This window comes from Macaca mulatta, chromosome 7 (genome assembly GCF_049350105.2).
Source record: "Macaca mulatta isolate MMU2019108-1 chromosome 7, T2T-MMU8v2.0, whole genome shotgun sequence".
NCBI classification, from domain to species: Eukaryota; Metazoa; Chordata; class Mammalia; order Primates; family Cercopithecidae; genus Macaca; species Macaca mulatta.
The window spans coordinates 133,291,452-133,306,556 of record NC_133412.1 but is presented as its reverse complement, the minus strand read 5'-3'; the positions used below and the strand labels follow the sequence as shown (position 1 = coordinate 133,306,556).

The 15,105-nt window shown below is 40.3% G+C and overlaps 1 pseudogene; it reads right to left on the bottom strand.

Annotated features, from left to right (window-relative positions):
• Positions 1–1,395: 1,395 nt before the first annotated feature.
• Positions 1,396–2,358, bottom strand: LOC100424435 (proteasome subunit alpha type-3-like; annotated as a pseudogene).
• Positions 2,359–15,105: the final 12,747 nt, after the last annotated feature.

The window sequence follows — 15,105 nt, the reverse complement described above, 5'->3', positions numbered from 1 at the left end:
GTTACCAGGGCCAGGGGAAGAGGATAGGGAGTTATTGTTTAATGGATACAGAGTTTCAGTTTGAGATAATGAAAAAATGTTTGCAAATTTGGATCACATTTGCACAACAGTTTGATTATACTTAAGGCCATTGCATTGTATATTTAAAGATAGTTAAAATGGTAAATTTTATTATGCATATTTTACCATGATAAAGAATAAATGGAAAAAAAGAGTAATCTCTAGCTACAGAGATGAAATACGGCACAGTGACAAAAATCACAGATTCTAGAGTTCCACCTCCTACAAATCCCGGCCCTGCCATTTACTAGCTGCATGACATTAACTTCTCTATCCCTCAGTTTTCTCACTTGTAAAATGAACATAATAATAACACTATCTCACAGGGTTGTTCAGAAGATGAAATTATTTCATATTCGTAAAACATTCAGAAAAATACCTGGCTATATAAGAGTTTATTAAATAAACATTATAATACTGTTCTTTATCTTGCTTTTAAGTTTCAATTTTTGACAAAAAATTATAAAGCATGCCAAGAAACAAGAATGGCCCATTCACAGAAGAAATGAACAAAAACTATCTCTGAGAAAGCACAGACATTGGACTACCTAGTCAAACTGTCTCAAATATGCTCAAAGAGCTAACGGAAACCATGGACAAAATGTGAGAGAAAATCAGGAAAATGATAACTGAATAGAAAATATCAATAAAAAATAGAAATTATAAAAAGAAACCAGACAGAAATTTTGTACCTAAAAAGTAGAGTAACTGAAATAAAAATTTCTCTAGAGAATTTTAATAGCATATTTGAGCATGGTGATAGAAAGATTAGCAAACATGATGATAGGTCCATTGAAATTATTCAGTCAAGGAATGCAGAAAAACAAACAGTGCCTGAGAGACCCATGGGATGCCATTAAGCAAACCAAATACACATATTGTGAATCCCAGAAGGAGAGGAGAGGACAAAGTGGTCAGAAAAAAATATTTGAACAAATAATGGCTAAAAATTTCCTGAATTTGATTTTTTAAAATTAAAACATGAATCTAAACATTTAAGGAGCTCAATGAACTCCAAAAAGGATAAATGCAAAAAGAATCATGCCAGGACACATAATCAAATTATCAAAAGACAAAGATGGGGAAGCAACTCATCATGTACAAGTGATCTTTAATAAGACTGATGGTGGGTTCCTCCTTAGAAATCATAGAGGCCAGAAAGCAGTTGGGTAATATTTTTAATTTTTAAGATTATCTTGTTATTGTTTCTGTTTTGTCTTTTACAAGATGAAAATTTAATAAAAATTGTTCAGTGGGTATGTGTAATCCACAGGGCTATATAGTTACATGGGATTGTGATAGGAATTTAAAATAGAATAGATGCTGGAGTAAATGTTACATATTATCATCATCTGACTTGTCTTCTTCATTCAAAGATTCTTTAGCATATTTATCTGCTTATTCCCTTATACCTTTTGAAACAATTTCATGTCTTCCTTTAGTTAAACCACTAACCCCGCTGAGTTCTTAAGCTTTATCCTTAACTTCATCATGTACTATGTAAATTACTTGAGCAACTTCTTTAACAGTGTCATAGCAGGTCGTTGCTTTCATTGGAAGCTTTTCTATTTCTGTTTTACAGCTTGCCTGGCTTTGCCCATGGCACAGCCCCAATAACCATATAAAACACATGATGAGTCCATCATGGAAAATTGTGCACTGTCATTCATACTGTAAGATCCTAACATGAAACTGAAGGCAAAAGATCTAACGGCACTATAGAGTGTATATGCATGTATATACATGTCCACTGTGTTTGCAAGATGTTTTAGTGGAGTGTTATAGCCAAAGTTAGATTTAAAGTTGGAAACTTCTTCTCTTGCTATGTCTGCTAAAGAGCAAGCAACTTCCAACAAACCTGCTGCCAGCATTCCAACATTCCAATCCAATGTGCTGATCAACATTAATAAGTCATTTGTTGGAAACTCCTTCACAAAGTTTTGAAAGCACTAATTTTTTTAGACCCCAAAAGCAATGCTATGTTTATATATGATTCCAATCACTATACTATTTCCCACAGCCTTCATAGCATATTCAACTTGAAAAGCTCTTTCACCAGAAGAGAATGTAGAGGGTGACAGGTCATACTTAGGGCCTGATGGGAGGTGATTGGATCATGAAGGTGGATTTCTCATGAATGGTTTAGCACCATCCCCTTGATGCTCTTCCTGTGATAGTGGGTGAATTCTTGCAAAATCTGGTTATTTAAAAGTATGTAGCACCTCCTCTCCCCTCTTGCTCTCTCTCGCTCCTGCTCAGGCCATGTGACATACCTACTCTTCCTTTGCCTCCTGCCATGATTGTAAGTTTCCTGAGGCCTCCCCAGAAGCCAACCAGATGCCAGCATCCAATGCTTCCTTCACTCTCTGTCCTGCAGGAGACACTAGGCAATTACCCATTTTATAACTTCAAGTCAACATTGTATTAGAAATTCCTGACAGTGCGCAAAAAAAAAAAAAAAAAAAAAGAAATTAAGACATAAGAATTGGGAAAAAGAAATTAGACTATAATTATATTATAAATAATAGGTTTAATTATATAGAAAACATATAGAATTTAAAAATAGGAGAATTTAAAAATAGTAGAATTTAGCACAGTGCCTTGTTATAGAAGCAATTTATAATAGTTAATTTCATATTCATATACCAGCAGCAAGCAACTAGAAAACATAATTTAAAAGAACATAAAATTTGAAATAGCATGAAGCAATATTGAGTACAAAGGAACAAATACATCCATGTGTTGCTTAATGATGGGAATACATTCTGAGAAATGGGTTGTTAGGTGATTCTGTCATTGTAGGAACATCATAGAGTATACTTACACAAACCTAGATGGTATAGCTTACTATACATCTAGGATAGATACTATACCCTAGGCTACAAACCTGTGTAGCATGTTACTGTACTGAATACTGTAGGCAATTATAACACAATGGTAAGTATTTGTGTATCTAAACATATCTAAATATAGTCTTAATTTAGCAATTTTACTCTTAGGAATTCATCTCATAGAAATTCAGCTCATAGAAGTAACAGCATCAGTATAGAAGGAACACACATACACAAGGATATAAACCATTGGTTGTAGTTATTTAATACAAAAAGGAAAGAGTTTTAATGCCCATCAGTAATGGATGTGATTGAATAATTGTGATATATCTATTCAATGAGGCAGTGGATAGTGATTAAAAAGAAAGTGTCAAATCTATTGAATCTATCTGGAGGGACGTTCATGATATTGGTAAACTGGAAAGGCAAGTCTCAGTGTGAAGTGTATAATACAATACTGTTTTTATAAGTTCAACCAAAAATCCATAGGGATATTGCTGATATTTGATCATTTTTAAATCTACGAAAATGGAAAGTTCGTATAATTCATTATAATATTTGAGAATGTTTATATGAGAAAGGGAATGTTGTAGGAAGGCTCATCCCAGGCTCTGAGCTATGGTTAGCCTACTGTGGTAGGTGAGAGTTCACACAGGGAAGATCATCTACTTTTCCTTAAGCCTTCCTGCATCATTTATTTACATGGATTGCAATAAAGTTTTGCTATTTTTGAAATTTTTAAAAAATCTATTAAGGTTAATTTATAAAAATGAAAAAGTTTTTTATTTGAAATCTTTTTTTTTTTTTGAGACAGAGTCTCGCTCTGTCGCCCAGGCTGGAGTACAGTGGCCTGATCTCTGCTCACTGCAAGCTCCGCCTCCCGGGTTCACGCCATTCTCCTGGCTCAGCCTCCCAAGTAGCTGGGACTACAGGCGCCCGCCACCGTGACTGGCTAATTTTTTGTATTTTTAGTAGAGACAGGGTTTCACCGTGTTAGCCAGGATGGTCTCTATCTCCTGACCCCATGATCAGCCCGCCTCGGCCTCCCAAAGTGCTGGGATTACAGGTGTGAGCCATCGCGCCCAGCTGAAATCTTATTTTCATCATTTCAAAGCAAGTGTTTCATTATACTGGCAACTGACTTCTGAAAAGGTAAGTTTCAGAATGTAATATGCACTTCCTAATTTACTGCCTAATGGATAACTAAATGAATAAATGAGTGATAGCATTTTGATGACTTTCCCCCCCACATGCATACTTCACAGCATTATTTTAATCTAATCATTAAAGTAAAAGGCTCATTCACCAGAATGTAAGTTCCATCAGGAAAGGAATTTTTGTCTGTTCTATCCATTGTTGTATTTACAGCTCATAAGCTGGTATATAGTGAGTGCAATTGTTTTTAAATGAATAAATGAATGCTTTGGTGGGAGTGAAAAGGAAGACGAAAATTCTCCAGTAGTTTGTGTGATTCTGTGAGATGGTAGACAACGGGAATGATGGTTTTGTATCAACTTGGGTGAGATAAGGAAATTGGTACTTTTACAATATGGTACAAATTTTTCTGTACCTAATCAACAAAAGGCAACAATATTTTTCTTTTCCTATTTGAATTAGATTTCTCTTTAATTACTCATCACTGTTGATTAATATAATAGGTTACTGATACTCTACAGAAATACAACACACCAGCTGCTGCTCCCTTTGGCAAAGTTCAGGGGTTTTGTTTGTTTGTTGGGAACAGGATCTTGCTCTGTCGCTCAGGCTGGAGTGCAGTGGCCCCATCAAAGCTCACTGCAGCCTCGATCTCCTGGGCTCAAGTGATCCTCCTGCCTCAGCCTTCTGAGTAGCTGGGACTACAGTTGCATGCCATCACATCTGCCTAATTTTTTACCGTTTTGTAGAGACAGTGTCTCACCATGTTGCCCAGGCTGGTCTCTAACTCGTGGGTTCAACTGATACTCCCACCTTAACCTCCCAAAGTGTTGGGATTGCAGGTGTGGGCCACCATGTCCGGTGAAAGTTTAGGTTTCATTCCAAATATTTTGAGTAGGTAACTGACTTCGGCTTTTAAAAGAGAACTCTAGCCATTGAGTAGAAAATAGACATGGGGGAGGAGGAGTGGAGAGTGATAGTCGTGGTTCCAGTGAGGAGGCCATCGCAGTGATTAAGTGAAGAGGTGATGTTAGCTTGGACCAGGATAATGGCAGGATTTGAGATGTAGTCAATTAGAAGAGAAGCCTATTTAGAGCTAGAAATAGTAACTGGCTTATTTGACCATTTCAATCCCACAGGGGTATACATTTGAAACAGTTTTATTTTATTCTAGTTACTATTAAATCTTCCTTTCTTGTCCCTTTACAGTATTTCTGATAGGTGGCACAGTTATCTGATCATGTGCAAGCATTATAATGCCTGATCTAGCCTATTTCAATGTAAAACTTTATCTCAATTTTAATTTCATGTTCATCTCTTCTCTACACCCTACCCACACATGCTCACTCCCTATCTCCCATTGCTACCCATGCAGGCCAATTTTGGAATGGGAGAGGGGAGATGAAAAGGGACAAGTCACTTTTTTTTTCCTTTTTGAGACGAAGTCTCACTTTGTCGCCCAGGCTAGAGTACAGTGGTATGATCATAACTCACTGCAGCCTCAATCTCCTGGGCTGAAGCCACCCTCATGCCTCTCCAGTGTCTGGGACTACAGGCACACACCACCTCGCTGGGCTAAGTTTTAAATTTTTTTGTACAGATGGGGACTTGCCATGTTGCCCAGGCTGGTCTCAAACTCCTAGGCTCAAGCAATCCTCCCAGCTTGGCTTCCCAAAGTGCTGGGATTGCAAGCGTGAGCTGCCGCGCCCGGCCTTCACTTTTATTTAAGTGGTTGTGTGATTAATTGCAAACCTCTCCACTTTGTTGATGCCTTCTGTGCAGCGGACATCCAAGTTCTTTGGCCTTTTGAGTGGTCATATGGAGGCTGTCAGAATGATTCCAATGAGACCTCCCTCTGCCTAGTTTTCTGCCAGGGGAGATCGGACCTCTTCTAATCCAACCTCTTCTAATCTCTCAGCTCCATCCCCATGGTCTTACTGTCTGGTTCCCTTTGTCATGCTGCCAGTCCCCTGATGTGGTGACATAAGTCTTGTTACCTCCCATCACTTTGGTCTCAGGGAGTTCTAGAGTCCTTGCCACACCCAGTAATGGTCTTACAGGCAGCCCCACTGTGGTCCCTCTCTCTGCTCTGCCATCTCACTTCTCCCTTCTCTTTTCCCTGTTGAAGTCTGTTGCCTGAGCAAGAGCTAATATCAGTCTCCTTTCTCAACAGTCTCCGTTCTCTCGGGTATCCCAATTCCTGTGAGCTTCCCTCCTTTGCATGAGGAAGGAGGAAAAAGCCACAGCCCTTCTCTGAGGCTGTTGACTCACTGCCTCATTTCCCATGACTCTTTCTGACATTTCCTTCTGGGACAGGTTAAAAATGGGAGAGGGAATCACTGGGGCCATGTTTAGGAGTGGCATGACAGGTTCTTTTCCTATGAATAAGTCTGAGGAGGTGTCTGGCTGTTTTTAGAATATGGATTGTGCAAGATGTATCTTTTTTCTCAGAGCTGGATTCTAGTGGCCAATTCTGAGGCCACAAGAAAATTTCCACTCAACATCTTATTAGGGATGATTCTGAGGTTTGGGGCTGCACAAATAGAGTATCATCTACTGAGATGGGAGAACACTGCAGGTAGAAACAGTTTGGAGGTAGGAATCATGAGTTCTGTTTTAGATATTTTAAGATTAGATGAGGATTAGGCAACTAGTAAGGATGTGAGTTTGGACCTGAGGGGAGAGGTCAGTGCCAGAAACACACTTTTGGGACTCAGGAGAGTACAGAGAATGCCAGCATATATGAATAGATAGAGGAGAAAGAGAAGGTCAAAGACTGTCCTGGGGTACTCCAAATTCAAAGGCCAGGAAAAGGAAAAGGAGAACCCAACAATGCAGACTAAGAAGGAACCAGCACCTATGAGCTAATGAAGTAGCATCGCTGTCTGGGGTACACACCTGGGGTTCATTGTCTCACACCAAGGAAATCAAGGACACCAACACAAGAAGTGGGTTTAGGAGCTGAGGTTTAACAGGCAAAAGAAAGAGAAAGAACAGCTCTGCCTCTTGCAAGAGAGAGGGACACCTGAATCAGACTTCCAGCCCACAGCTCAGTGCACCAGATTTTATAGACAGGCTTGAGGAGGCAGTGTCTGATTTACATAGGGCCCACAGATTGGTTGGACCAGATGTGACATTTACATAACACATGGGGAAGCTGGCTACTCCACCCTAATCTTACTATGCAAATGGGGTCTTCACCTGGCTGGTGCCATGTTTTCTCCTCCTTACTGTACACGTGGTTTGGCAAAGAGAAGGGAAGATGGAGCCGTCATTTTGATCATACCTAGTCCCAAGTCGCCTTTTCCTATTGACAGAACTGCTGGCATTCACCCATGCAGGCTTCCAGCTTGCTTGTCTATATCTGCAGCTTGATTTTACAGGCTGCTCTTTTTTAGAAAAGCAAATGATTTGGTGGCTGCTTTTCATTAAAAGGAAAACCTTACCGAGGACTTCCTTACCCTATCTGCCTAAATAATTTCTTTTTAACCTCTATATCAGTAAGAGGGACATCACTGGAAATGAAGTAAAAAGAGGGGTTTGAAAAATGGAAAACGGAAAATGGAAAAAGGAAATGACCAACTGTGTCGAATGCTGTTGAGAGGCTGAGTAAGATGAAGACTGACCACTGATCATTTAATATATCAAGATGGGGATCACTGGTGACAATAAGAAGAGTGGTTTCAGTGGAATAGTGGGGACAAAAGCCTGACAGGTGTAAGTTGAAGAGAGAATGAAGATGATGAAGTGGAAACAGTGCACATAGAAAACTCTTGAATTTCAATTTAAAGGGGCACAGAGAAAAATGAAACAATAACTGGAGGAGAATGTGGGGGATCAAAGAAATGTTTTTTCTTTAAGATGGAACATATTGTGCATGTTTTATACTGATGCAAATTTATAGAGGAAAAAATTTATGATGGAGGAGAGAAAATAACATGAGTAAAATTGCAATTATAATTAAGGTCAAAATTATAATAAAGCCATAATTATGATGATCTTTATAAAAGTAAAAAGCACTATATCATGTAGGACTCTTGGTTGCAAGTAATAGAAATTGAATTCAAACTAGTTGAAAAAAAAATCAGTTGAGTTAAAAAAAAAAAGGAAAGAATTTATTGACACAAATATCAATTGGGAGAATACAGAATGGGTCATAAAACTAGGGGAGAAGCCTCAAAAACTAGGGATTTAACAGTGACCAAGCTCTCCTCATTCATCTTTCATGTCTGCTTCTGCTTTTCTTTGCATGTTGTTCTCATTCTTTCATAGTTCAAATGTGCCTCTTCCACCTGGTCAGTGAGTTTGGTCACATTTTCCCAAAGCAACAGAAAAATCTTCCCCAACAGCACTAGCCAGTGAGTCCTTGGAGGGATGCTGAATGGTTGGCTGGGTTCATGTGTCCATCCCAGAACTCATCGGTTAGACTAGGGGGATGAGCATTCTTTGGCCAGGTGTGGGTGACATATGCAGCCACTGGCTGACTAGTGCTTACACACTTACTTCTTCCCTTGCATTTTTTAAAGTGCCCCTTACTGACAAATGCAACTCTTCTGTATATAGTCCATGCATTGCTTCCCAAAGAAAGACAACCTGAAGTCACTGGCATTCACCTTCAAGTCTGGTACCTCTTGTTGATGTACATTCCTTTGATGCAGATGTGGTCCAAACATATTTAAATATATTAAATAATACCTGTAAGAACCTCCAACACACACAATATCCAATGTTAGAGGGAAAAACAACTACAATGAGACCTCTCACTGATCCATGGCATAGTCATGTCTTGCGCTGCAGAGACAGGAAGGCCTCACTCCTTGACAGCAAATTGCCAATCTGGTTATGGTAAGCTTTGTACACCAGAAGGAACAAAGGTAAGGATTTGTCTTCCCTTCCCTGCACTGTTATTGGAGCCAGTGAGGGATATGAGAACTGCCTCAGCAACTGTGCCATGTAGGCCCGAAGTTCTCTGACAACACAACTCTCTTACCAGGCAGTCCACTCTGTTTCCTGGGAACCCTGTGATTGGTGAGGGATGCTGATGAGGGAAAGGGTGCAGACCTGGCCTAGCTAAGGGAGTGTTTCCTGGAGACACAGGGGGAGACATTACACAGCGGGCACAGCCTGTCATGTGTGCTTTTCAGCAAAACTCCATTTAAAAAAAACAATTTTTTTTTTTATTCCCTCAATCCATCTGCCCAAGGACAACTATCCAGGACATCCTCTTTGCTACATGCCAGGTAATGAGTTTATCCACAGATTGTGTGAACAAGATGTATTGTTTCCTGGCTGCTTATACTTTCATCTCTCTCTTTACCCTTTTAAATAATGCTTTGCTTTTTTTTACTTGAATCTTCTCTTTCATATATATAAGTAAGCTGAAGAACTGTAGTTACTTGAGTGAGAATAACTAACTCTTTCTGAAGTATTATTTTTTGAGACAGGCTCTTGCTCTGTTTCCCAGGCTAGAGTGCAGTGGCACAATCGTAGCTCACCACAGCCTCAACCTCCTGGGCTCCTGTGATCCTCCTGCCTCAGCCTCCAGAGTAGCTGGGACTACACATGTGTGCTACCATGCCTGGCTAATTTTTTTGATTTTTAATGGAGATGAGATCTTGCCATGTTGTCCAGGCTGGTCTCAAATTTATGAGCTCAAGTGATCCTCCCACGTCTGCCTCCCAAAGTGCTGGGATTAGAGGTGTGAGCCACCATGCCCAACTTAAGTATTATTTTTGACACTAGTGAAAACTTTCCACACTCCTAGGAAAGATTTACAGCCAGTATACAAGATCAACCACCAGAAATGATTTTAAATCTACTTAATCAGTCAACAACTCACCTCTGCAAGCATGCTTCTGGAAGCCATCCCAGCAGCGACAACCCCTTGCTTGTGAAAGCAAACCAGCTGGGAATGGACTGCTTCAATGAACATACCACTGAGTGCCAACGAATCTACTAAAGTCTCACTCAAGTAACTACAGTTCTTCAGCTGACACTGACCTACTCTGCCAGTCACCAAACTCCATGCTTCTGCAGAACCGTATTAAGATCAGTTCCCTGATCTGCTTAGAGAGACTGGGCCTGGTCAGCATAGCTCTCCCTTATATAACCAAGCAATAAATTCAGCTTTATTTTTTGTTTATTGCGATGGTCTGAATGGTGTTCCCCTGAAATTAATATGTTGAAGTTTTAACTCCTAGTACCTCAGAATGAGACTGTATTTGGGGATGAGGTTGTTAAAGAGGTGGTTAAGGTAAAACAAGGTCATGTCAGTGGGCCGTGATCCAATATGATTGATGATGTCCTTATAAGAAGAGGAGATTAGGACAGAGATGCACACAGATAAAAGACTATAAGAAGACAGGAGGAAGACGGCCATCCACTATAGCAGGACGAGCCACAGACAAAACTCCTTAGATATTGGGTTAAAGAAGGAAGGAGCTTTATTCAGCCGGGAGCTTCTGCAGACTTGTGTCTCAAAAGCCAAGCTCCCCGAGACAGAAATTCCTGCCTCTTTTAAGGGCTTACAACTCTAAGGGGGTCTATGTGAGGGTCATGATCGATTGAGCAAGCATGGGGTACAGGACTGGGGCTGCATGCACTGGTAATCAAGACAGAACAGGACAGAACAGAACAGAACAGAAAAGAAAATTTTGCAATGCTTCTTCACACAATGCCTGGAATCTATGGATGATACAAGCAGCTAGGTCAGGGGTTGATTTTTAACACCAGGATGGAGGTGCTGCGCTGGGCTATCTGACTATTGATCTTATTTTTGCCTTTCTGTAACTTTTGCTTCCTCTTTCTTTTTCTGAGGTATGACACAAGGAGAGAGGGGTGGTCTTCCGTACTTCAAGTCAAGGAGGAGGACCTTAGAGGAAACCAGCCCTGTCAGCACCTTGACCTTGAACTTCTAGCCTCCAGCACTGTGAGAAAATAAATTTCTGCTGTTTAAGCCACCCAGTCTGTGATACTTTGTTATGGCGGCCCTAGCAAATTAATATAGTAATGTTTATTTTGGATATTGAGGTCTCTAGACACTAGAAATCAACATCAAAATTCTAACCGAATGAGGGTAATGACCCTGGACTTTGCTTGAGCACTTCTGTCTCCGAGTAACAGGCCTCATTGCTGTGCTCGGGTTCCTGGCCCTCAGGTTAGTGGTTTTCACTTGGACCTCAGGGTGGGGGCAGAGGTAGGCCACATCCTTAGGGTAGGGGGTTTACCTATGGAGGCACCAATACATTCCTTAATATTTCTCGTAAGCTAATTTGAGTGGGTCTCTGCCATTTGCAGTTGAGAGTACCGACTGATTAAGACATTAGTACCCAGAAGTAGAGTGCTAGAAATGAAAGATCCTAAAATGTGAACTGTTGTGTCAAGGTGGGGTAGGAGGCAGTGAGGCTCTCTCCATCTCTCTCCATCCCTGGGTGGGAAGTGGGCAGTCTTTATGATATGGTAATGAAGCAGCTCATTAAGATGTTACTGTAGTTTCTTTGGGATTCAGACATGTACCTACTAAGGTGGAAGCTTCAGGGAATCCAGCAGAACAAAGTTAGGCTGCTCTGGTGTGAGAGGCAGTATCATATGGTGGTTTAAGAGCAAAGACTGAAATTGGACTACCTGGGTTCAAAGACCCTATCTCCTAGCTGTGTGACCTAGGGCAAGTTACTTAATCACAATTAAGCTTCCTCATCAGGGAAATGGGAATTAAAATAGTACCTAACTAACTGGATTATTGTGAGGATTAAGGGATTTAATATATATAAAGCACTTAGAATAGGCCTGGCACTTAGAAAGCATATGGACAGGTTAACTCCTGTTGTGTTGGTTACTTCTTGTGGCTCCTGCCAAGATCCTACTAGAAAGAGATGAGCCTTGGTCTTAGCTGGGAACAGCATACAGCTTTGTTAAAACAGATCATGCTCCTCACTGCTCTCATGCACCATCTCAGCAGACAGCAATCCAAGACTGCTTAGGGTTCGGAATTACAAAACCAAACTCCCCACTAAGGCTAAATTTGGTCTGAACAAAAGTAAGGGCAAGGCAAAGAGAATAGACATTAGACAGGGACCTGAAAGGATCCAGAAATGGGACTTTACATCCCACAGAGGAAACAGGTAAGGTGCTTCCATACAGTGACAGAGAATAGACCAGTGGCTGCCTAGGGAAAAGGTAGAGGAGGGGTGGATTTCAAAGGGTCATCCCATTTGGGGGTGACGGAAATGTTTACCTTGATTGTGGTGATGGTTTCACAGGTGTATATATTTGACAAACTCATCAAATTGTATACCTTAAATATGTGCAGTTTCTTGTACTCGAATCATACTTTAGTAAAGGTATAAACAAGAGAGAGCCAGAGGTAGAAGCTGCAATATCTTCTGTGACCTATCCTTGGGAGTCACACACTCATCATTTCTGCAGCATTCTACTGGTTGCAGTGACCAACCCTGATACAACATGGGAGGGAAATACATGGTGGTTTGCACACAAGAGGTGAGCATTCGTGGATCCATCTGGGGGATTTCTGGCCATCCCTCTATGTAGAGAGAACAATATGTACAAGGCCTTGAGGTGGGCTGGCATTCCAGAAAGCCTTAACTGATTACTCACCTCTGCTGAAAAGTTGACTGTTACTTGGTGCAATGGCTTTTTTGTTTTTTGGTTTTGTTTGTTTGTTTGTTTGTTTTGTTTTGTTTTGAGACAGGGTCTTGCTGTGTTGCCTAGGCTGGAGTGCAGTGGCACCATCAGTCTCGGCTCACTGCAACCTCTGCCTTCCAGGCAGTCTCAAGCGATCCTCCCACTTCAGCCTCAGTGCAATGTATTTTAACACATCATCTGTCACATCTTCCAAAATTTGAGTCCCAGGTTCTCCAGAACCTCAAGGGGTTAGTTAGACTAACCACTTTCAATGCCTAAGTCTTCTAATATGTCAAGTTCTCCTCTGACCTTACGCTTTGGTTTATAAAGAGTGAAATTATGAGAAGTGTCAGCATGTTTGCAAGTTGATGGGATGGAGTATGATTTAAGAAGCAAGAAAGAATCTTGTTTTCCTTAAATCTGAGAGCATAAATTTCTGTTCACTCTGCTTATCTCCAAGGCTGGTTCTGGCTGGAGAGGGGAGAAAAAAGAGAAAGAGAGAAAAGCATTGAGCAGTTTTAGAATTTTAAGAAAATATTCGCATATTTTAAGAAATTTAACCTAATTTTTTTAACTTTTTACTTTAAAATGATTATAGATTCACAGGAAGTTGCCAAGATGGAATAGATGTGTACCCTGTACCCCGTTCCCCCCACTAGTAATTTTACATAATTTTAAAACAATAACAGAACCAGGGGATTGGTATTGGCAAAATCCACAGACCTCATTCAACTTTCACCAGCTTTGCATGTACTCATGTGTGTATGAGTGTTTGAAGTTCTAGATTCGAAAAACCACCACCACTACTAAATCATATACCAAGATATATAAAGGGAAGTTTGAAACACGGCATTTAAGGGAGAGAGAGAGTGAGAGCCATAAACTGCTTATGTTTAAGAGTCTCAAGATATTGTGGAAATTGGCTAATCTAAACAAACAATCGCACTGATATGGGGAACTGCTTGTGGTGAATAGTGGAGTGAGATATTCTTATTGAGGGATCCCATGAGATTACTAAAGATAAGAAAATAACTTATATTTTCTTATAAATAAGACTCTAGGTAAGACCTTGTCTGCCTGAAGAATATCAGAAAACTAGACAATGACCTGAATGCTTGTACCTGGGGTATAGCCAGGCAGGTGTAAGCCGGAGCGTGTGGTGGGAGGCAGCTAATAGATTGCAGAGCTCCTCCTCTCCACTGTGGCCAGCCAGGTTGCAGGATTTCTGAGTAAGGGTGTTGTGAGTTTTGGGGGCAGGGCAATTCTTTGTTGGGTATGTCTTTACATAGTGCCCAGACCTTTAGCACTCTGATGGCACCCTGGCTAGCTGGCACTATGGCAACTGTTCATCCAACACATTTCCAAAAGCATCTAAGGGATGTGAAAACACCCTCAATCAAAAACTACAAACCCCTTCTTGTTCTTGAGGAAAAATATTCCCTCCCTAGACTTCCTTGGTTCCTGTTTCCACTCACAGCTTCCACTCACTTTTTCTTTTTCCCCCACCCAGGGACTGCCAATCTTGGAGGATCTGGATTTTTAAAGTTATTTTTGTGTAATTCTTTTGTTATGGAAGGTGGCAATTGCTTACGCACAGCTGCCTTCATCTTAGCTGACCTGAATGGGCCTTAGCTGCCATGAATAGGCCTGAGCCCAGACCATCAAAAGTGGCCATTACTAAAAGGAGGGAAGGCAGGGTACCATTCTATTACATCTGCAATTAAAAATGAAGGTTACCAGTTATAGAAAGACTTTGGGACCCCTTGGCTGTGACTTTATTCAAAGCATTTTAATAATACTCAGAGAAGACTGACATATTTAATGCTAGCAACTCTCATTTTAACATTGACTTCAGAACATCAAGGAGGTTTTAAAAAATTGAATTTTAATTTTTAATTTTTGTGGGTACATAGTAGGTCTATATATTTATGGAGTATGTGAGATACTTTGATACAGGTATACAATGTGTAATAATCACTCATGGTAAATGGGGTATCCATCCCCTCAAGCATTTATCCTTTGTGTTACAAGCAATCCAATTTTACTCTTCTGGTTATTTTAAAACATACAACTAAATTATTATTGACTATAGGCAACCCATTGTGCTATCAAATATGAGGTCTTATTCATTCTTTCTAACTATAATTGTACCCATTAACCATCTCCAGTTTCCCCCAACCCTCTCACTACTCTTCTCAGCCTCTGGTAACTATCCTTCTACTCTCTCTGAAGGAGGTTTAAATTTCAAGGAAAGGAGAATTCAACCAATGTGGGCTTATTGTTTCTCATGTCAACACTAAGCTATGTATTGCAGACTCTTCAAAATGAGCATCAGATTTGCTACTCTATTTCAAGGATTCTAAAGTTCTATTGCAACAATAATATATTAACCCTGAAAATAATTAAAAAACAATATCAA